General features: G+C 52.5%; 1 long non-coding RNA gene across 1 annotated transcript; it reads right to left on the reverse strand.

The window, feature by feature from the left end:
• Positions 1-55: 55 nt before the first annotated feature.
• LOC119709047 lies at positions 56-3,381 on the reverse strand. The gene is made up of 3 exons (XR_005259274.1): positions 3,212-3,381; positions 2,826-2,927; positions 56-798 (listed from the first exon to the last, which is right to left on the reverse strand). It is a non-coding gene; the product is annotated as an uncharacterized LOC119709047 (long non-coding RNA).
• Between the last annotated feature and the right edge of the window lie 20,108 nt (positions 3,382-23,489).

Below are 23,489 nucleotides of genomic sequence, written 5' to 3' on the forward strand. Positions count from 1 at the left end.
ACTGCAGTGACACCAAACTCATTCCAGGAGAAAAACCACCACACTCCCAGCCAGCTGATTTCATCCACCTTTACTTCTGGTCGAGCTGCCACAGGAGGGGTCAGGCAGGACCCCCCCCACACCTGTGGGGTTTGGGGCTCTGCTGTCATTGCTCTGTGACAGGGCAGGGTTGGGGGCACATCCCTGCAGCCTCTGCTCTGGGGGTGCTGCACATCACCCAGGAGCTCACTGGGCATGGGGAAAGGGATTCCCACACACCCAAGCTCTAAAACTCCTTATTCCATCCCAGGAACTGATTGTGAAATTGTCTGAATTGTACGAATATCACCGGGAGCATAATTTGGTTTTCCAGGATAAAAATCTATTTCCCTGCTAGGATGCAATGTCTCCTGCTCTTCTCCTGGTGTTCCATGGCCCACGGGTGCCAGGAGCATCTGATACACTTTGGGAATCTTCTGATACACATTGGGAATCTTCTGATACACATTGGGAATCTTCTGATACACATTGGGAATCTTCTTTTTTTCCCTGCCAGCTAGAAAATTCTGGTCATGAGACACTGATCAGGACATTTTCTATCAATGTGCTTCTGTGCCGAGAGCAGATCCAGCAGGATTTGCTGATATTTTCCAATCCCTGGGATACGGGATTTCCAGCAAAAATCAGTGGGAAGAAATCTGGTGTCCTTCATGGGAGGGCCAGGAGGGTTTTATTGTCAGGACCTGCACTGGACGGGTTTGATGTTGCTGGGGAGTGAGGCTGGTGCTTCAGGGGGTGCTGGTGACTCTGGTTTTACATCTGCAAATGACAAGCATGGAGAAAAGAGAGGGATTTGGGATTAACCAAGGGGAAATGTTCTGGAAGGGACAGTGAGGTCCTCTGAAAACCTCAGCTATCCTGATTGCAATTAAACACCCAGCAATTAACTGCAGAAAGGAGCTGAAAGCTTTGCTCAAAGGGGAAGTTTGATTCTTCTTCCTGATACATGCCAGTGATGTATGATTGATCTTCCCTGATCTGCCTGGAACCTCTGCAAATTCCTGGCTCCCGTTGCAGGATGGCATCTGCTCCTTCCTTCTGCTTCTCCTTCACACACCCTTAATCAAGGCAGCAGTGAAGGGACACATCCCCTTTCCCTTCCCTGATCAGGAGCCAGCTGTTACTTTAGGGGACAGGTGAAATTCTGGACATGTTTTAGGACCCCCTGTGCACACAATTGCCCTTCCTCCCCTCCCACACGGCTCACGGGGCAGTGGGAAGGGAATGGCTCAGCCCCACACCTTCCCTGGAGCCTCCAGGGACAGATCCAAGCTCCTGGCAGAGGCAGGAGGTGACAGACACGGCCTGACCCTGTGACAGCTGCCTGAGAATGTGCTCCTGCTCTGGGAATGTTTGCTCAGGAGTGACTCAGCCAAACCAGTGCAACCAGTACGGGTGGGGCACATCCCTGCCATGCTGAGATTCCTCTGCCTGCTGCTCAAAGCTGAGTTCACTTTGACAGCGAGCTTTGGAACCTGAGCAGTGCAGTCAGGTGATGCTGGAGAATTTTCCATGCCTTGGCTGGGCCAGGGAGAGGAGCCAGGATGGTCCTTGCTGTAGCCACCCTGCCCGACTGGGGCCGTGCTTTATCTGCAAAGCCACTGTCCTTCAGATGTGGGCTGTAAATGGGCCAGGGAGGGAAGACTGGGAGGCAAGGACAGGGATCTCTCATTGCCAGCTTGGTGTATGGTGCTGTGTTTTGGTGTTGGCAAGGTTCTGGGTTACAAACAGCGTCCCAGGGACACATATCTCTGGGGGAGCAGGTGACATCCTCTTGTCCCCCTAATCCCACCCCACAGCATGTCCGTCCCCTTTTCCAAAGGCTGCTATTTGCTCCTCCCCTCTGCCAGGGTCTGGAATGACATTTAACAACAAAACCGGCCAGGAGAAATAAAGCAGGGGAGAACAGAAACCTTTGCAGCTTGGTCCTGGGAGCACGGACAGGGAGTGTGGAGGTGCCCCCATCCCTGGCTGAGCCCAGGTGAGCCCTGCCCCCCTGTGCCAGCAGGTTTGGGATGAGGTGTGGGGATGTCCCTGTCCCCAAAGAGCCCACCTTACTCTGGTACTGGCTTTGGGACATGTGGATGTCCCTGTCCCCAGGAGCCTGCACTTACCCTGGTGCTGGCTTTGGGACATGTGGATGTCCCTGTCCCCAAAGAGCCCACCTTACCCTGGTGCTGGCTTTGGGACATGTGGATGTCCCTGTCCCCAAAGAGCCCACCTTACTCTGGTACTGGCTTTGGGACATATGTATGTCCCTGTCCCCAAAGAGCCCACAGTTACTCTGGTGCTGGCTTTGGGACATGTGGATGTCCCTGTCCCCAGGAGCCCGCACTTACCCTGCTGCTGGCTTTGGGACATGTGGATGTCCCTGTCCCCAGGAGCCCACCTTACTCTGCTACTGGCTTTGGGACATATGTATGTCCCTGTCCCCAAAGAGCCCACAGTTACTCTGCTGCTGGCTTTGGGACATGTGGATGTCCCTGTCCCCAGGAGCCCACCTTACTCTGGTACTGGCTTTGGGACATATGTATGTCCCTGTCCCCAAAGAGCCCACCTTACTCTGGTGCTGGCTTTGGGACATGTGGATGTCCCTGTCCCCAGGAGCCCGCACTTACCCTGCTGCTGGCTTTGGGACATGTGGATGTCCCTGTCCCCAGGAGCCCGCACTTACCCTGCTGCTGGCTTTGGGACATGTGGATGTCCCTGTCCCCAAAGAGCCCACCTTACCCTGGTGCTGGCTTTGGGACATGTGGATGTCCCTGTCCCCAGGAGCCCACACTTACCCTGCTGCTGGCTTTGGGGCGCTGCCTGCGCCGGGCAGGGCGGTGGCTCCCGAGGCTCCCGGCTGCACAGGCTCCTCATCTTCCTGGCCACATAGCGGCAGGCTGGGGGGACAGGGGACACGGGACACCTTTGTGGCACTGGGAATCAGCAGCCCCCCCAAGCAGCCTCCCCAGCCAGCCCAGAGCGGGGCTCGCAGGACCCCAGCGCAGGGAGGGAGGGAGGGACTGGATTTACTGGGATAAACGGGGCTTGTTTCTGTGCCTGCCGCCCTGGCTGTGTTCCAAACCCCTCCAGCAGCAGCCTGTCTCCCCCCACCCGGCCAGGCCTTGACGTACGCAGAGTATTTCCCCTCTAAGCTCTCTCCCCAAACCAGAGGTTTCCTTACCGTTGATTATTACTCAAACCATTTTCCCGTGGCTCAGCAAATCTGTCAGCCAGCCCGGCTGTGCCTCTCTCAGCTCTCGCAGGCAGCTCTGCGGCGTTGACTCAACAGCTCGGCTTCCTCCCTCCCCCTCCTGCCTGCCTCCCTCCCGGGATGCTGCTCCCGGAACGCCCGGTCCGTCACACGCGGGGAGGGCTCAGCCCGGCTCTGCCCCCGGGATCCCTGCCCGGGAATTCACGGAATGCACAGAATCACTGCGTTGGAAGGGACCTTCAAGATCATCGAGTCCAACCCAGCCCCAGCACCTCAACTCAACCCTGGCACCCAGTGCCGCATCCAGGCTTTGTTAAACACACACAGGGATGGTGACTCCACCACCTCCCCGGGCAGCCATTCCAGAACTTTATCACCCTTTCCATGAAAAACTTTTTCCTGATATCCAACCTGTATTTCCCTTGGTGCAGCTTGAGGCTGTGTGCTCTGGTTCTGTCAGTGCTGCCTGGAGAAATAAACCAACCCCTGCCCCTCCCGGGAAGGAGAAAGCGCTCAGTGCTGGCTCAGGGCAGCTGCTCTGAGGTTTGGGTGAGGGAAAGTGAAAGGTGACCTGGCCATGCCATGTCCTGGCACCCATGGAAGGGTTGCTGGTGTTGCTTTGTGGCTGTTGGAGGAGCTGGATTTGGGATGTGGGAGATGAACCTTGTGCTGTGATCCCAAACTGAGCTGGAGAGGGTCCCTGCAGTGGGCACGGAGCTTGTGTGGGGCAGGGGTGAGAAAGGAACCTCCCCTCTCCTCTGGTGCTGCTCTCTGAACGCTGCAGGGACAGTTTTAGGATCGCAGGATGGTTTGGGTTGGAAGGGGCCTTAAAGATCATCCAGTTTCAACCCCTCTTCCACTGTCCTTCTGTCCCCATGTCAGACCTTCAAGCCCTCTGATACCCACTGTATGATGGGGGGTAGGGGTGACGATCCCTAACAGACAAAATGTAGGCAGAGGATTGTCCTTGGTTTCCCCAGGGTCTTTACCCCATTCCACCTCCAGAGCACTGATTTAGTCCTGACTAAAACCAGCTACTGAAGAAATGCAGCTTTTGTGCATCCTTTGCCAGGCCTTGCTGCTGTTTGTGCTTCTCTGTGCTCCTTAATCCCAGTCAGGTGAATTCTGAAAGCTCCCGCTTTGCCCTCTGGCCAGGACAATGTGCTTCCCCTCCTATCTCTGCACCAAGCACACACTGATCTGGGCAGGTTGGACTTTGGTTTCCATGGCCTTGCACTTTGTGGTTTGTGTCAGGCTGCTCGAGCCCCATGGTTTCTGTGGAGCAGCACCCAGAGCTCCAGGAGTTTGGAAAAACCAGGGCACTTCTCCCAGTGCTGACCTGAAACCAGAATTTTACTGACAAAGAGACTCCCCGGCCTCTTGATTCTACTCCAGATGTGCAAAAATCTCTAAAAAATGAGTTGTCACACTAATCCATGTGCTGCAAACAGCCTGTCAACCATTCCAATTCCTGCTGCCTCTGTGTGAGGCTGGTTGGAGATGGGCCCGGAGTGCAGGAATTGCCTCTGACAGCGCAATATTCCCAGTCAGGGAGCCCCCACAGCCTCCCTGGGCTCTGCTCAGGGCTGGGCACTGCCAGGGCAGCAGTTCTGCCTCCTGGGCAGGGGCAGCTCCTGGGCTCAGGCCCTGCCCCTCTGCCCGTGGCCTCTGGGCCTGCCTGATCGCTGGGACAGACTGGAGCAGAGCCTGGGCCTGCTCTGACCGCCCTGCACACAGGGACAGACTGGGACAGACTGGGACACACACACAGGGACACACAGGGACAGACTGGGACACAGAGGGACAGACTGGGACACACAGGGACACACAGGGACAGGGACACACAGGGACAGGGACACACACACAGGGACACACACACAGGGACACACAGGGACACAGGGACACACAGGGACACACAGGGAAACACACAGGGACACTCAGGGACACACACACAGGGACACACACACAGGGACACTCAGGGACACACACACAGGGACACAGAGGAACACCCACGGACACACAGGGACACACACACAGAGGGACACACAGGGACAGCCAGGGACAGACTGGGACAGCCAGGGACAGACAGGGACAGCCAGGCTGAGGGTCCCTCTCACTGGGGCTCCTCTCCAGGCTGAGCAGCTCCAGTTCCCTCAGCCTTTCCTGGGCACAGAGATGCTCCAGGCCCTTCCTCATCTCTGCAGCCTCTGCTGGTCCCATTCCAGGAGCTCCCTGTCCCTGCTGTGCTGAGGAGCCCAAGTGGACACAGCACTCCAGATGTGGCCTCTGTTGAAACCTGCAAGATCTGTAGGTGATGCAAGACCTGTAGGTGTTAAAAAATATCAAGGAAAAAACCCCAAACCCTGAGCAAGACCCTCCAGACCACCCCTCTGAACCTGCCAACCCCCAATGCCTCTGGAGGACCCATTGTTCCAGTTCCAGATGAGCTCAGCAGGACAAGGGGGATGATTCAACCTTGTGAAGATGCCTGGAGGGGTGCACTGCTCCTCTGAGGTTTGGCTTCCCCACGCTCCACACCCGTGTGTGGGTGTTTTCCTCTCGGGTGTGCAGACACATCCCTCTAGATGGTGCTAAGATAAAGAGAAAAGGTGGGTGGTGAGAGGCCTGGGAGGACAGGCTGCCCCTCTGAGCACTGCCCGAGCTCTCCTGGGTGAGGAGATCGTGTCCCTCTCCGTTTTCCAGCACTCCTGCAGGTGCTCGTTGTGTCTATTGGCAGCAAACACATCTCAGATTCTTCTTCCACTTCCAGTTTCCCTTGCTGGTGTGTGAGACTCCACAAATCCATCGTGACTTTAATCAGTGCATCTGCTCCTACCCATGCACGAGACCAGACAAGTGGGTTTTTAATGGCCAAAATCCATCTTGGCTGTTTTTCCCTCTTCAACCAGTTTTTACTGAGCAGCACACGTCATCAGCTGAGTCCTCTTCTATCTCATGCATCATTAACCAGAATCTTCACCAAATTCAAGCATAGATAATGTATGATTTATTGATGTGGGCAATCAAGAGAGAAGCCAGCCTGGCTGCCAGAGAACAGCAAGGATTGTTGAGGATTAGTGTGAAGGGAAGTCTTTTAGATCCACGGCTGAGCAGCTTTCACTGTGGAGTCCCACACGGGCAGTAAATGAGCTGTTGAAAGAGAGCTGCTGTTAGGAGAGACTGTAAAAAGGAATAGCCCTGTTCAGGTCTGCTTTTTTCCCCCATTAAATATAAAATGTGGAGAATGACTCTGAAGCTCTGAAGCAGGAGAACTGAGCTCCTCTCCCCGTGCCTCTGAGGAGGGAGATGATTTCCTGCACCCTGATGGCCCCAGGGCACAGCCTGCAGGGATGGGAATGGCTTTGGCACCATGGCAGGGCTGGAACTGAGGAGCCTCCAGCTGCCCTCCAGGTGTGTGAGCACAGCCCAGCCTCCAGGTGGTTTTGGTGTCACTCCTGTTGCTGTCACTCAGCCCTGGCAGCTGCCCTGCTGTCCCCACTTCCTTCACCCACAGACAGAGGCTGTGACACGTTTTAATTACTCCCCCATCTAGATTGGCTGGCCTGAGCTTTGCATGTGGTTTCTGCTGATTCAGTGGAGAAAGATTCCTTTTGCCAAGTTTTCTTTCCAAGAATGGCTCAGCTCCATTTGTGATGAACCCATAAACTGGATTAAGAGCTCAGGGAGAGATTTTCTACCGTTTGAAACCCATAATCTGGGCTGGGTTTCCAGAACAGCTCAGTCCCATTGTAAGCAGCAAATCACAGCCAGAAGTGCTCAGCACTTTGTGTCAGGCTGCTCAAGCCCATGGTTTCTGTGGAGCAGCACCCAGAGCTCCAGGAGTTTGGAAAAACCAGGGCACTTCTCCCAGTGCTGACCTGAAACCAGAATTTTACTGACAAAGAGACTCCCTGGCCTCTTGATTCTACTCCAGATGTGCAAAAATCTCTAAAAAATGAGTTGTCACACTAATCCATGTGCTGCAAACAGCCTGTCATCCATTCCAATTCCTACTGCCCATGAGCACAGAATGTCACCTGAAGTTCCTGAGGGACTCATCTCCAGCCACCAACCAGCCTGATGCCATTTCAGACCCTCTCCATGACCTGTGGGTTCTGCACAGGCCTGAATTAATCCAGAGCTGTTCCAAGGAGTGTTGTGGAGCTAAATGATAGACTTTCAGTTTTGGGTTGGAAGGAGCCTTAAAGCCCATCCAGTGCCACCCCTGCCATGGGCAGGGACACCTCCCACTGTCCCAGGCTGCTCCAAGCCCTGTCCAGCCTGGCCTGGGACACTGCCAGGGATCCAGGGGCAGCCTCAGCTGCTCCAAGCCCTGTGCCAGGGCCTGCCCACCATTTCAGGGTAGAATTTCTTTCTAAAGTCCAACCTAGCCCTGTTCTCTGTCATTTTAAACCATTTTCCCTTGTCCCATCCCTCCAGACCCCGTCCAAAGCCCCTCTCCAGCTCCCTCAGAGCCCTTTTAGAGAAATGCCCCAAGTTTTCCCAGTTTGTTGGTGGATTTTACCCTCAGCACTGCTACACCTGCCCTTCTCCCAGAATTCCAGCTTAGCTCTGTGGTGCCACCTTTCATGGAACACCAGCTCATTTAGGAGGGAATAAAGCAGGGGAGGTGCATTTGGGGATCTGATACTGTTCAGAAGAAAGCCCAGTGTCCCCAGAGCAGAGGCCTGGCATGAGGGGCAGAGTGCCCAGGAGACCCTTGCAATGGCAATGCATGGCTGTGGATGACAGGACATGGAAAAGGATTGTTTTGGGAGCCAAAGCTGGCACTGTGCTTCTCCAGATGCTTTGTTCTTGGCATGGACAGTGGGGAATTTCTGTTGAATCAAACATTCCTCAGGTGGTTGGGGCTCTTGTCACCTTGGTGGCCTCTTTGTGCCACCAGCCCAGCCTGGCTCTTCCTCTCAAGCCCTTGCAAACAGGATATTTCTAAGTAATCCATCCCAACATTGGCAAATTGAGGCGAGATCAAGGTGACTCTGAGCTTTTTATGGCAAAATCCCCAAAATCCTTTCCATGTGCCTTCCCCAGCCCTTGGCAAGGTGATGTCCTTGCTGAGAGGGAAGAGAGACACCAGCACAGCTCAGAAGAGCCAGCCACGACATGGAAAATGCCCAGCCCAGCCAGGTTTCAGGAGGAGGGGCAGACGTGGCAGAGCCCTGGGCTGCGTCAGCAGATTGGTTTGTCCCCTGTGGGGCACGGGCAGGTGTTGGCAGTGATGCCAGCTGGGTTTGGCACATGCCCAGGCACCAGGGCCAAGGCAGGAGCTCCCTCAGGGTGTATTCCATCCTTGCTGTTTGTCAATCATTCCAATGGCGTGTGAACCAACCATTCCATTGGTGTGTGAGCCAATCATTCCAATGGTGTGTGAGCCAATCACTCCATTGATGTGTGAACCAACCATTCCAATGGTGTGTGTGCCAATCATTCCATTGGTGTGTGAACCAATCACTCCATTGATGTGTGAACCAACCATTCCAATGGTGTGTGTGCCAATCATTCCAATGGTGTGTGAGCCAATCACTCCATTGATGTGTGAACCAACCATTCCAATGGTGTGTGTGCCAATCATTCCATTGGTGTGTGAACCAATCATTCAAATGTGTGAACCAACCATTCCATTGGTGTGTCAGCCAATCATTCAAATGTTGTGTGAACCAACCATTCCATTGGTGTGTCAGCCAATCATTCCATTGGTGTGTCAGCCAATCATTCCATTGTTGTGTGAGCCAACCATTCCATTGGTGTGTGAGCCATCTCCCTGCCTGGCTTCCGTGCCGCTGCCGTCCTTTGCAGGGCACCTCCAGCCATTACTGGCACCCTCGGACAGAAGAGTATTCTGGGATGATTCACCTGCAGAACACCAGATAAAAATTCCAGTGCCCTGCAGGTCCTCTGGAGGGACCTCCTCTCCTCCCAGAAACGAGAGAACAAACAGCTCAGAGCTTCAAGGACTTGGGTGTGTTCTTCAGCAGCCTGTGCCACGTAGAGTGGCCATAAAAACCCAGGCAAACCAGGCCTCTCAAGGAAAATCCAAAAAACCCAAAACCCAGGTCTACATGGAAAACAGTGCTCAAAACCCTGATAAATTGGGATATTTCACCTTCCTTCTTATCCCCACAGCCAGATGGGTGTCAGAAGGAATTTGATGCGGCACAGTTTATTGTTGAGAAGGGTCATTTGGGTGTCCCCTGCCATTGCATCATCTTAGGGCTCACGCACAGAGTGTTCTGTGGATGCTCGTGACCATCCCTGCTCCACTTCCCTCAGGGTGACCAGCTCGTCTCTGCCCTTCCTCTGGACCCCTGCCACTGTCTGCAAGGAGGTTTTGGGCCATAGAAACCCAGGCAAACAGGCCTTACCTGGAAAACCCAAAAACCCAGACTTACATAGAAAACAGTGCCCAAACCCCTGACAAACTGGGATACTTCACCTTCCTTCTTATCCCCACAGCCAGATGGGTGCCAGTTTATTCTTGAGAAAGGTCATTTGGGTGTCCCCTGCCATTGCATCATCTGAGGGCTCATGCACAGAGTGTTCTTTCCATGTTCCTGACCTTCCTGGCTCCACTTCCCTCAGGGTGACCAGCTCGTCTCTGCCCTTCCTCTGGACCCCTGCCACTGTCTGCAAGGAGATTTTGGGGTGCCTGGTAGCCCTTGGAGCCTTTCACCCTTTAAATACCAGAGTATTCAATACCAGAGTATTTGATGCTTTTTAAAATAAATAGATAAATAAATAAATAACGGTATGACAGACAGCCTTTATTTTTAGTTTATTTCTCTTTGTTGTGCACATGGGGAGAATGAAGTGTGAGTTTTTCTCTGAGAAAACTGAAACAAGAATGGTGTTTAATATTGTGGCTTTCCCTTGTTTCCTTCTCTTCTCTGAGTTCAGATGAATGCAGAACCCCTATTTTTTGCATCTCTCTTAACCCTTTTATCTACATCTCATGTTACAGCTTGGCATTTGTCACTAAATGTTTGTGCCACTCTTGGATGGCATTTACCCTGATATCCTCACTTCTAGGTGTTGTATTTCTCATTCTGATTTTCTGAAAGTCTTCTTTTGCCACTCTGGTTCTTCCTAACACTTTCTATTTTTCTGAATGGGGAGGTTTTGCTGCTGAGCCTTTCTTTTCTCTTCTTACAAGCTGCCCACTCTTCTGCTTCTCTCTGATTTCTTTCTGGTTTCAGGTTTCAGTCCGTTCATGTAATGAACAGAAACTAAAACCGACTGTTCACATGATCTGAAACAATTCAAAAGCCCAAATCTGCCTTGTCTGTAAAAGCTGTGCTTGTGTTTTTCCCTCAGCGTGGGCACCAGTGCAATCACACCAGTACAAACCAGTGGCCAGGCTGGGTTTAGTGGGACATGGGAGAGAGAGGCAGCTGGCAACAAATTCCCTCTGGCTTAGGCTGCTCTGTTTAAATAGTTATTAATTACATGAAATTGTAGTAGCTATTAAATAGTTATTAATTACATGAAATTGTATTTAGTTTCTCCTCCTCAGCTCAGTGAAACCACTGCTTTGGGATTGGTTTGGCACGTGGTTCATCAGGGAAATTTTAAGGTTTGAGCTGTGCCTTGCTGAGCCCAGCTTGTCTGGAGCCACAGGGAAATCTGTGCCAAAGGATTTATTAGGGCAGGATGGACCAGGGCTGTGCTTGGCTGCCCTACCTTTATTTCAGGAAAAAAAGGTCTTTCCTTACTATTAAAAAATTAATATTTCCTGATGTACCCCTTGTTTTGGGCATAGCTCAAGGACTGATGCATCAGCTCCAGGTTGTGTTTTACTGAAAGCTCTTCCTCATGTGGGAGATTTCTAGAAAGCCTCAAAAATAATTTCTTGAAGGAGAAAATAACCCACTAGTTTTCATACAGCTGGGGAATTTTTCACTAGGTGAAATTTAGGTGAAAATTTGAAGAAGTCATAGGACTTGGTGGTTTCCATTCAGATTTTCTCCTGTGCCTTGAAAAGCGATGGAGCAAGAGGTTGTTCCTCAGCCAGGGCAGGGTTTATACCCCTGTTAGAGACAGAAATAAATGTGATTAACTCCAGGGGAGCTACATCAGCGTGCAGCCACTGCTGCTGTGCTCTGGCAGCCTTGGGAGCAAATTAAATCAGAACTCTTGCTGCTAACTTAGGTGGGGCTGAGGGTTTTAAGGCAGGCCAGGGATTTAGCTGTTAATATTAATGGAACATTTATAGAGAGATTTCTCTGTGCTGCTTTGTAAAGCAGCCCAGGGTGGCCTCGGGCCAGGCTGTTGGCTGCACACACCTGAGGTGACTTTTACTCCTGGTGGTTTTAAGTCTCTGGCATCAGCTGCCCTGAGTTTAATATGGTTAGCCTGGATTTACAGCATTGTAAGTGGGCCTGAAATCAAGTTTGCTGTGCCTATTAGAGGGTGAAATTGATGTCTTTGCAAAGAGCCCAGGCAGCCAAAACTTCTGTGATGCTGAAATCTCAGCGTGGTGTTTGAGAACCCCCACGACAGATTGGCAGTGGGACTCGTGGTGTTTGTGGAGCTTGGAAAACTCCGACCAAAGGCCTGAGCCACCCCTCTGAGGCCAGCTGATTTCACCAGCCTCAGCACAGGCAGGGGGAGGTCACAGAATCCAGAACAGTGTGAGGTGGAAGGGTCTCCAGAAGCAGGGAACGCGAGGTAAGAGCTGTGCAGGAGTCACCCCTGGAAGGGGCAGGGGATGTCTCCTCCTGTGCTCTGGGCAGCTGGTGATGCACAGTGCCCCTGGGGCCATCCTGCCATCCCCCTGGAGCCAGGGAGCCTCCTGAGGGTCCATCCCCCATCAACCCTCACTCTTCCCTGGCACACAGGCCAGCTGAGATGTGCCAGTTGTTGGGATGTTTCCTAAGCAGGAGCAGGTCAGGTGCCCAGGGTGGAGAGGGCACCAGCTCTGCTCCAGGCTCTGCTCTCCTGTGCTCCTCATTCCTCATTTTTCCCCCTCCTGCTCAGCCCAGGCATTTTCCTCCCATTTCAGAGACTGCCCCTTGTGCTGTTTGTTGCCTCCTGCAGGGATCAGAGCCACGGCCCAGAACTCTGAAACCTGGCAGAGCAAGATCCCCCATTTAAACTATTTTAAACTATTAGCTTTATTATTAAATGGCTGAGGGGGTTGGGCTGTTAGGTTTTTTTCCTAAAGAGAGATCTCAAAAATTGTTCATTTCAGTTTTCAAACTCAAAAACAAAGATGCATTGATTGCAGGAAAATGTTATTTCCTCCTAGGTATAAATCTAAATTTAAAAAATCCCCTAAAAAACCAATTAATCATCTCTCTCCTGACTCTGGATTATTGAATAGTCACCTGTTAAGAATTATGGTCTCATCTGATCACCCTGGATGTTCAAACCCATCACTATAAGTGGCTCTTAGAAACAACCCCAGCCAGCTCCTATTTTCCCTTGGCCACTGTTGTTCTTATTCTTCTTTTGTAAGAATCCTATTAAAAGAAAGAAAAAACCAAAACAAAAAACCCCAACAAAACAAAACAAAACAAACCACAAAAAAAACCCCCAAAAAATAACCCACCTGAGAAACAGGGTAAAAAACAAACAAACAAACAAAAAAAATCCAAAAGGACAAAGTACCAGGAAGATTAAATGTTCTCCTGATGAATTTTGCCAGAGCTGTAATTTTCTTGGAGATAGGCTGTGAGATAGAGGGGGGGCTTATAAATTAGCATTCATCCATATTTCTGTTGGCAAAAGCTCTGTTCCTAATCCATCCCAGCAGCTCTGTTGTGCCACATCCATTGGCACTGCAGCAGCAGCTCCTGGACAGGATGGAAAATCTGTGTTACAAATTACTGTGGCAAAATCTGCTGCTGGGGAACTCAGTCCTGGGGCTGCAGAGCTTGGGAAGAGCTGGGCTTTATCCCAGACTTCCCCTTGACTGGGAGCCAGCCCTTCTCAAAGCCCTTCCTCTGTTTTAGGGCCACAAAGCATTTAAGGCAATGATCCCCCCTTTTAAAGCTATTTTTAACTATTAGCTTTATTAGGATTTATTATTAGCTACTACTGATTTATTATTAACTACCACTGATTTATTGTTAACTATTTGTAACCAGAATTCTCTGTGCAGCCCCTTGCCTTGAGCTGATGGTGCTGGGCTGGGAGATGCCAGTTCAAAGAAGGATCAGGGAGAAGCTGCTCCTTGGGAAGCTCCAATGATTTGTCCAGAAGGAGTAAAAGCAGTGCAGCTCTGGGCAAGCCTGCAGGGATCAGAGCCACTTCCATGGCCCTCGGAAACCTGGCAGAGCAAGAGGGGGTGACCCAGGAGCTGCTGTTGGATCCAAAGCCAGGCCAAAGCCCCTTTCTGGGGCAGGGCTGGTGCTGTGGAGGGCTGGTGCAGATGTGCTGGCAGCTGGCAGGGAGGGCTGTGAGGAGTGGAGGTTTCCCAGATGTGCAGCTGCTTTGGAGGATGCTGCTGGCTGGATCCCTGTGCAGATTCTTCCTGGGTTGCCAGCTGGCAGCACCTTTGTTTACTCTGCTTGGGAAAAGGGAAACAAATCCCCTGAGCAGCCCCTGTTGTGGGAATAGCCAGGCCTTTGGGAAAATGCTGCAATTTGGTGACTCTCTTGTAGCCATTGGCCTGAAATTTATATATGTATGTATTATATGAAATATATTGTGAGGAAAGGCTGGGAGAGCTGGGGGTGCTCACCTGGAGAGGAGAAGGCTCCAGGGAGAGCTCAGAGCCCTTCCAGGGCCTAAAGGGGCTCCAGGAGAGCTGGAGAGGGACTGGGGACAAGGCCTGGAGGGACAGGACACAGGGAATGGCTCCCACTGCCAGAGGGCAGGGATGGATGGGATCTTGGGAATTAGGAATTGTTCCCTGGGAGGGTGGGCAGGCCCTGGCACAGGGTGCCCAGAGCAGCTGGGGCTGCCCCTGGATCCCTGGCAGTGCCCAAGGCCAGGCTGGACAGGGCTTGGAGCAGCCTGGGACAGTGGGAGGTGTCCCTGCCCATGGCAGGGGTGGGATGGGATGATATTTAAGGTCTCTTCCAACCAAACCTGTGACTCTATTATTTAGCTCCACAACACTCCTTGGAACAGGATTCTAGGATTATATTTGTATAAGATTACATATTATATTTTTAATGTAACATATAAAATATTATATATTTTCTTCTCTATGCTTGGCACTACCTTTTGGATTTTATTTCCTCCCACCATCCTTTTCCTGTGTATCTCTGGCCAGGGAATTCACCCCATTTTAGCACCCAGAGGTGCCAAATCCCTCTCAGTGGGATACTGGGAGCCAAAGAAGCTTGGAGCAGCAACAGAGCAGACTTAGCTGTGAGCACCGTCCTTCTCTTCCCACAGTGGGTACCAAGCTGTGTGTGGGATGAGTTCCCAGGCCTCTTTTTGTCCTGGGTAAGACATTTTTTTCCTTACAAAGAGGTGACCTCATCTCAGTTGTTCTGTGAGCAGGGCCAAGGCTGCTCACGTGTCCGGTGATGTCTGGGTCCTTCCTTCCCTGTCCAGCTGCCAGGAGCAGGGGCTGCAGGCAGATAAGTGTGACCAGGCCTGGATTAATTTCTATTTATATCCCACATCCAGCGCTGGGCTAGTGGGGAAATTCAGCTGCATTGAATAAAACAAGAGACTTAAAAATAGCCCGGGTTACCGGATCTGAGCTGCCCGCTCTGGGACAGCTCATTCAAGGGCTTTACGTTTCCAGATAAGCACCTTACTGCTCAAACAGCTGCTTCCACTTGGCAGTCTGGGAAATGAGGGTTATTTACAGGGTGGAAAAGCAAACCAGCCTGGGTTTGTGCAGCTTGTGATATTTAGTGGGAATTCCCAGTTTAACAGTGGAGCCAGGGGAAAGGGCTGAAGGAAAACACGGAGCAGCAGTTTGGAAAGGGATCTGGGGGTGCTGGTCATTGGCCAGCTGGATCTGAGTCAGCAGTGCCCTGGAGCCAGGAGGGACATCCCTGTCCTGGGGACATCAGGGACAGCATCACTGGTCAGGCCTGGAGGGATTGTCCTGCTCTGGGCTGGGGCGGCCTCAAGTGCTGGGGAAGTTTTGGCCACCACAATAAAGAAAGGTCTAAAGGTGTGAGAGAGTGTCCAAAGGAGGGATACAGGGATGTGGAAGGCTCTGGGATTGTCCAGCTGGAGCAGAGTGAGGGCAGAGCTCCCCGGGGCTGCAGCTCCTCCCGAGGGGCAGCTCCCATCTCTGCTCTGGGACAGGGACAGGAGCCAGGGAACGGCTGGGGCTGGGCCAGGGCAGCTCAGGCTGGAGCTCAGGGCAAGGTTCTTCCCCCAGAGGGTGCTGGCACTGCCCAGGCTCCCCAGGGAATGGGCACGGCCCCGAGGCTGCCAGAGCTCCAGGAGCCTTTGGCCAGCGCTGCCAGGGATGCCCAGGGTGGGGTTGCTGGGGGGTCTGGGCAGGGCAGGGGCTGGGCTGGGTGGTCTTTGGGGTCCCTTCCAGCTCAGGATTTCCCATGCTCAGCTCTGTACCAGCCCCTGCCTGCCCTGCATCACCCACGAAGCACTTTGCACACACCAAGGACAAAAACATCCTTTGGAACGTTCTTGGCCTTGGCTCAGCAGGGTGATGGCTGGAACAATGTGTGTCCCCGGGGATTGGTGACACGTCCCTGGGTGCTGTCAGTGACTCATGCACGTGCTGTAAAAGAGAGAGTTATTTATGAGCTGCAGTCACTGCTCAAACAGGGCAGCCACACACTCAGTGATGGGTGACGTACTGGGGCTCCAGCGCAGGTCGGCTTTATCTGATAAGGCTTTATCTGCTCCTTATCGGTAGGAAATGGGTGATAAAGGCATCCCTGGGTGTGTGCAGCCCGGGAGGGATCTGTGACAGCCTTATCGCCAAGTAGGGAGCAGCTCTGTCCCGCCGTGCCCCCGCGGTGTCACACGGATCAGGGTCTGCTGATAAAGCTGCTCAAAGCCCTCCCCTGGCTGAGCTCTAGGGCTTGTCTGGAGGAGCTGGGTTTGCAGAAAATCGTGGAATCATCTTCAAATCATAGTGCCCCATCCTTGGAAGTGTCCAAGACCAGGTCTGAGCAACCTGGTGTAGTGGCAGGTGTCCCTGCCCCTGGCAGGGGGTGGGCTGAGATGGTTTTTAAGGTCATTTCCAACCTCCCCCAGAAAGTGTAATACAAAAAGAGGATGTCTTTTTGTTAGGTACAGCTGTTGGGATGGACTCCAGGCATGGGAAAACTTTTGGCCTGAAGGGTCTGTCACATCTCCAGGCCTTCAGGAGATGACCCTGAGGGGTCCCCTGGTCCCGCTTGGGCTGATCACATTCCCATTTCCACTGCCCTGAGCCCTTAGGACTAACAGGAAAAAGCACAGCAACCTTGTTCCCCGGTGCTGGTGACAACCCCAGGGAGCTGCAGGGACCGTGGGCAGCCCTGCTCCCGGCCCAGGCAGGGCTGATGAGTCCCCAGTGCCCTGTCAGCAAGAAGAGCTCCCTGCTGTGAGGGGACTCGCCTCCTGTGAATCACCCAAGTGACAAAACCACGTCACCTCCTCGAAGCTGTGGGCACAGCCGGGGCACAGGGTGCCAGACGTGGTTTGTGCTCACAGGGGAAGTTGGTGATGAAAGCAGGAGCTCGGGCTTGGCCCACAGGGAGCTGCAGGATTTTTGAGCATCTCTGCTTTCCAACGGCAGCTTTCCAGTCATTTCTGTGTGTGTGAGTGGGTTCTGCTTGATGTGGCAGCACCTGGGGATGGGGAAAAGCCCAAAGTAGGAAGGGCAGACATGAAGTTTCTCCAAACTTGCAACAGATGCAGAACAATAAAGGTCAACGGGTGAACAAGTTTTCTTGGGTGGAATTATCAGGTTAAAAATCAGGGTTAAGGGCTCGACTTGAGTTCATGCTGGATGAGTGATCCTGCCCCTCAGCATGTTAGACAAGTCACATTCACACCTAGAGCTAGTTATACCAACAGGAGAGTTATTTATGAACATGTTTAGCATAACTGATCTGCTGATGGATAGAGCTGCCACTGTCAGGTAGCAGAGCACACAGGTGCTCTGTCATTTATATCTGAGATCACAAATTGTTGGTGTATCCACCTTTCAGGTGTCTCCTGTGCAAACATCCAGACACCTCTGGCTTGTGTCAAAGTGGTGGGGGAGTAGAGAGTCTGAGCCAGCACTCACAGCCAAATAAAAAAGTCTATCAAGTCTCTTGGGGTGGTTCCAAATCTCAGCAAAATTAGGAAAATCTTGTGGGTGATGAGGCAAATTGGCAGGATCATCCTGATCAGCCCTTCCGCTTGCAAAACTGCCTGGCTGTGTGGAAGAGAGGAGAGAGACTCAAGGTTTCTGTGGCTCTGTGGGGTTTGAGGGGACAGATTTGGTGCGGGTTCCTCCCTGGGCTGTGAGAGATGCTTGGATGAAGTCTGGATTCAAGGCAGGCTGGTGGGATGTGATAGGATATTGGTGCCAGAGGGGCATGACAGGGACCAGGGATGGAGCTGAAATACACACAGGGAAATGGGAATTAGCCCCTGTGGGGGGATGAATTCCCACCCTGCCCAGAGGTCAGGCAGGAGCCTCCTCCAGACAGGCTTGTGCAGGCAAGGGAGGGTGGAAGGCAGGTGGGGAGGGGTCTGCAGAGCTCCTCAGGAAATGTGATCCCCCAGAGATGCCTTTTTGGGAGACAGGATGTCTCTGCTGGGCTCAGCACTGAATTCACACAATTCCTTTAAGAGCTTAAAGGTTGAGTGAGAGGAAAATTCTGGGCTGCAGAACTGCAGAGCTGGCTCAGGGGCAGCATGAATTTATTATGGCTTTGTGCACAATCTTGCCAGGAGGTTACCATGGGGCACCTGTGGGAGCACAACCCTTTGGCTGCGTCTTCAAAAATGCTTTTCAGCCTCTCTGAAACCCTTCCAGCAGGAGAGTCAGGCACGGCACAGCAGTGACAGGAGGGAAAACAAGAACACAAAGAGAACGTCAGGGCCTGATGGTTTGGAAGGGATATTTAATTTAATGGAGCCATTGGGGCTGGTTGATTGGAAACCACTGCCCACCTTCCTGGAAACAAGGGGCCTGCTGGAAATTAAACAGTGGGGAGGAGAAGGGAGGTGTCAGGGCCAGCAGAGCATTGAGTATCCCAGAGCAAGGACAGCACTGGGGCTCCCAAGGAGATGCACCTCAGTGACAGGAGGCTCCTCTGTCCCCTTTGTCAAGCAGGACAAGCTCTGGGGCTCGCAGTGGTGTGAGAGGAACATCCATCAAAACCCCAGATGTGCTCAGCAGCTGGCAGCTCACTCAGACTGTGGCAGGGGAATTCCCCTCGGTGTCCTGGTGGGTCCCAGGCAAGGTCCACGGAGTGGTTTGGGGTCAGTGCCAAGGGCGGGTTGGGATGTCTGACGAAAGGCTCATTTCTGCTCTTCCACCCCCTTCCCCATCCCCCAAGCCCTGGCCTTCCTTCTCCATGCCAGAGGGACTCACATGACACAGAGGTGCAGAAGAGACAACTTTATTGGCAGCTATTGCAGGGCCCGTGGGTATCTCTCTGACCAGGTGGATTTTTGGCAAAGGATAAATGCTAAGAATTGTTAACGACAGCCAAGAAAACAAAACATCTTTACAAAAATCCCTCATATGAGCCAACACAGACCAGTTTGGTCATCCTGCAAATGAGAGATGCTTGGAGGAAGTCAGGATTCAAGGCAGGTTCCATTTGTTTGGTGCAGGCTGGTGGGGTGTGATGGGACATTGGGTTTGGGAGTTTTGGGCTCAATCCCGTGTCTCCTCTGCCTGCTGTCCCCTTTGGCAGGAGCAGCTGGTGATGAAGGCACAGACCCGGAGGTGCCTCCCGGTGCCTGGCAGGGAGAAGGAGAGCAGAGAAACCAGCAGGAGGGACAAAGTGAGTAATGGTGGCAGCTGCCTGAGTCAGCAGTCAGTCATTCCGGGCTGTGGGCTGTGAAAAGCTCTTTCTCATCACACCGGCAGCGCAGGGTGCTGGGAGGTGTTCCCGACCTCAGCACAACCATCAGGCCTGTTGAATTTCCCTTCCACCCAATATTTTGTTTCCTGATCGAGCTTTGTCCCCTGTACCTGTTCTCTGTGAACTTTAACCGAGAGAGGCCAGCAGGAGCCGGGGGATTTTAGGGGACCGCAGAGCTGCGGGTGACGCTTTAAGCCATTGCTGATTGCTTTTGTTTCAGCCCAAAAGGTGCTTGTAAATGTGTGTCTGACTGAATGGAAAGATGGGGTGGATTTTTTTGGTTGTTGTTGCTAAATATTTCCATGCATTTTCTGAGGTGATTTAAGAGGTGGCTGCTGAAGTCATTTGTGGTAACTGAGTAAGTGGAGTCAGGGTCAGAAACTCAAGGTCCCAACTCTTGTTTTGGATGCATAAATGAAGTGTCCTTGAACTTAATTTTTTCCCTCCCCGGCTCAGAACTGTTTAAAAAACTGAGAAAAGGTTGGAAAAACTTCAGGATCTGCACGTCAATCTAACCTTATCCACTCTTTTCTTTCCCAGTGATCTGCACATCCTGTCACAAGGGAATGCTTAGCCCCACGTTCTCCCTGTCACAGATACCATAAGATACTGGAGAATCTTTTTTAGTCATCTGAGGTATGAAATATAATTACTGTTGCTAGACATTGCAAGGGTTTTAAATTATCAATCCTTATGAAATCTCTGCAGTGGGAGCTGAGCCTTATCTCCTTGCAGCCCGTGACAACACAGCCCACAGGGCCTTGTTCCCGTTTAGCAGAAGGAATTCGCCTGTCACCTCACTGTCTCAGTTCTCACCCTCCTGTCACACAGTGCAGAGCAATAACCTCTCACTGAAATGCTCACAAGAGAGTGATAATCCAGTCCTGTTCAGGCACATCCCTCCTGTTTGATCTGAACTTATAGCAGCAGGTCCACACCCAAACCAGCCACTGGGGTAAGCTCAGGTTTCTGGTGCTGCTGTGCTTGCTGAGCTTGGCTGTGGCACCAGAAGAACCATTAAACCTCTTGGCTGAAGCTCTGAGCTCCAACGCCAGAATTTTGGTGGTTTCACGTTTTTTTTAAATGTGGAAGGAAGGCAGGTGCCTGCTCCAAGCCAGGTAAGATTTAACCTGCAGTTATTAACAGCAACAGGTTCTGCTGTGTTAGAAACTGCCCACAGCAAATTCCTTTTGCTCATCTTGGACATTTCCATGGCCCTGGGAATGGCTCAGCAGGGAACCTCCAGGAATGCAGCCAGATCCATTGCTGACTGCCTGAGCCACCCCCTCAGCTGGCCCTGGGCTGATCTGGAGCAGGTGGAAAAGGGAGACCCAAACCTTCTGCCCTGGCAGGAGGTGGAGAGGTTTGTGTTCAGAGCAGGCTGGAGTGGTGCTGTGCAGGGACATGTTTCTGTTTTGCAGTGCTCAGAGATGTCTCTGTGAGCATGGCAGTGGCTGTGGGGGAAGCTGTGGATGTCAAGTGATGCTGGAGTGTGTCATTTCCATGGGAGCAGCTTCTCCTGCGTGTGGCAGGAGCATGAGAGCTCTGAAAGGTCTGTTTTGAAGTGACTCTGCCAGGTTTTGTGTTTGAGTGTAGCCCTCTGGCACCCCTTAGATGTGCAGACACATCCCTGAAGGGTGGGAGGCAGCACAGGGGAGGTGAGAAGTTCACAGGGTGCTCCAAAAGAAGAGCCACGTCCTGGCTCAGGGCCACACACAAACAGTTCCTCAAAGGCACTTGGGACTTGCTGGTTTCTAAATCCCAGAACTGGGCCCTGTTCCCTCCTCCCCTCGCAGCAGTGACGCAGCCACCTCTCAGCACAAGCCAGACTCTCAGGAGGCATCTCAGGTCACCCCGTGGCTTCTGCAACATCCTCAGCTGCTGTGTGGGACACAGCCCTGCCCTGTGCTGCTCGGTTCCTGTTCCCAGCAGAGCTCAGGACAGCCTGAGTTGATGTCACCTTCTTATCGCTGTCTGTGGACCTGTGACTTCCTCGTGAGGGGAAGAGGAGGGGCAGACACGGGTCTGTGACACTGACAAGTGACAAGGCACTGTGAGGGAATGGCCTGGAGCTGGGCCAGGGCAGCTCAGGCTGGAGCTCAGGGCAAGGTTCTTCCCCCAGAGGGTGCTGGCACTGCCCAGGCTCCCCAGGGAATGGGCACGGCCCCGAGGCTGCCAGAGCTCCAGGAGCCTTTGGCCAGCGCTGCCAGGGATGCCCAGGGTGGGGTTGCTGGGGGGTCTGGGCAGGGCAGGGGCTGGGCTGGGTGATCCTGGTGGGTCCCTTCCAGATCAGGATATTCTGTGACCTGCTACAGCAAAATGTCCCCATGCTGTGGGCTTTGTCCCTGCCCTGAGCTCAGCTGGGGGGTGATGCTGGGATGGGCATTCAGGTGCAGAAATACCCTTGTGTGGGAGCTGGGTGTGCTGGAACAGGGAAACACCTGGGGAAAGAGTGTCCAGCCAGAAGCTTGGTGTCTTGGCTGTGTCCCGTATTCCTGTCTCCTAGCACCCCATTGGGATGTCAGGAATTCCATGAACAGCACTCACTTGGTCCCACTGCAGCTGTGACCCTGCTGGGGTGGAAGCACAGGCCATTTGTCCATCAGGGTGGTCAATGCTCCTTCTCACCCTTGGTGAATTAACAAATTGTCTTCTCCATTCTTCACGGGACTTCCAGGAGACATGCATCATCTACAGGCAAACAAAACCAAAATCAGATGCCAATTTTGTAAAGATGGGGAAGAGCAAGGCTATGAGCTTCAAACCTCCTTAAGGTGCACCCAGCCCCTGCCTAAACACAAAGCCTGCAGTTTACAGGAGTGGGACTGAGCTGGGTCTTGCCCCATTTCCCTCCAGCTAAAACCTGCCCTACAGACACCTTGTTGGTGCTGAGCAGGAGAAGCTGAGGTGGAATTTAGGGAGCTGCTGGTGGTGAGGAGCCCAGGGAAGCATTGCTGGGCTGCCTCACCCACCACTGGTTTCCGTTTCCCTGCTCTGGCTGTGACTGGAAGTTGCACTGCTGAAAAACAACATGGTAAAGGCCCATCCTCACCCCATTAACTCTGCCGAGACGAATGTGGTTGCAGCAGAAATGAGCCTGGCACAAGGGCTTCATTTTATTTTTAGCCTGACTGGAAGGAGAAAGAATAGAAATTTTGTCATTGAGCAATTTCCGGCCTGGTTTTGCAAACTCCAGAAGATTCTGGTGCTCAGGTAAACACTCAAAGTGCTCAGAGCTTTGCAGCTCTTCATCACTTCCCATCACCCCTGCCAATCTTCAGCCACAGCAAAGAGAGATGGAAGGCTGAGGGGTTGGGATGGAGGTGGCTGGAATGAAAAGAACCATTTTCCTGCAGTGCCTCCATCCCTCGGCTGCCCCATCCCTGATGGAGCTGCAGGGACAGCCTGGGGGTGGCGCTCAGGGAGGGGCAGGTGTGAAATGCCAGCTCTAATACCTGGTCTGGCACAGCAAATTGGAGCCCTTACCCTGAGCATGAGGCTGTGGCTTGACAGTAAAGCTGACATACTGAGAAATCATCTTCCCAGTTACGTCAGAGCCAGGAAACTCAGAGACAGAAATGTCCTTTCCATTACAAGATGCACCCACTGTTCACTTGACTCAGAACTCTCCGCATCCAAGTGGCAATGCAGATCTCCCTGAGGGAAGGTTTAGTTTGGGAGCAGAGCTGTCCCAAGGCTGTGGGTGTGAAATGTCACTGGGAGGTTGTTTGGAGCAGCAAGGCTGCTGTGGGGCTTTGCAATCTGGGAGTGGGTGTTTGCTGCCTCAGGGAGCATCTCCAGCAGCCACTGCTGCTTTTGCTGTGCTGGTCCGGGTGGTACCACTGCTGCTCTTGGATTTGAGCTTTTCTATTTTCCATACATTTGTAACCCTGCAGTTCTTTAGTGTGTAACTCCAAACTCCACACACAGTGGGAGCTGCTGCTTTCCCATTTTGGGCAGACACAACAATTCCTCTCCAGGCCTGGCAATCAAGGACACCTCACTGCCTCAGGGCCCAGAGATGGAAACAAAAGTGAGTTTTGGGGGGAGCAAACCTGGGGTCAATGACTTCATTACCTGAAGCTGTAATTGGCAGATTAACCCCCAATATGCAAATGGACCAAACTTATAAAAGTGTGAAACCCGTGACCCATCATCCATTTTGGGTGTAGGCCCTGGGGGGCTTTGTCTGTCCAAAATGTACCTGAAGGGCCTTCAATAAATATACCAGCTTTTTATTCTCTTAATTTTGTATGGCATGTGTTTTTAGG

The sequence above is a fragment of the Motacilla alba genome, chromosome 17 (assembly GCF_015832195.1).
Source record: "Motacilla alba alba isolate MOTALB_02 chromosome 17, Motacilla_alba_V1.0_pri, whole genome shotgun sequence".
Lineage (NCBI taxonomy): Eukaryota > Metazoa > Chordata > Aves > Passeriformes > Motacillidae > Motacilla > Motacilla alba.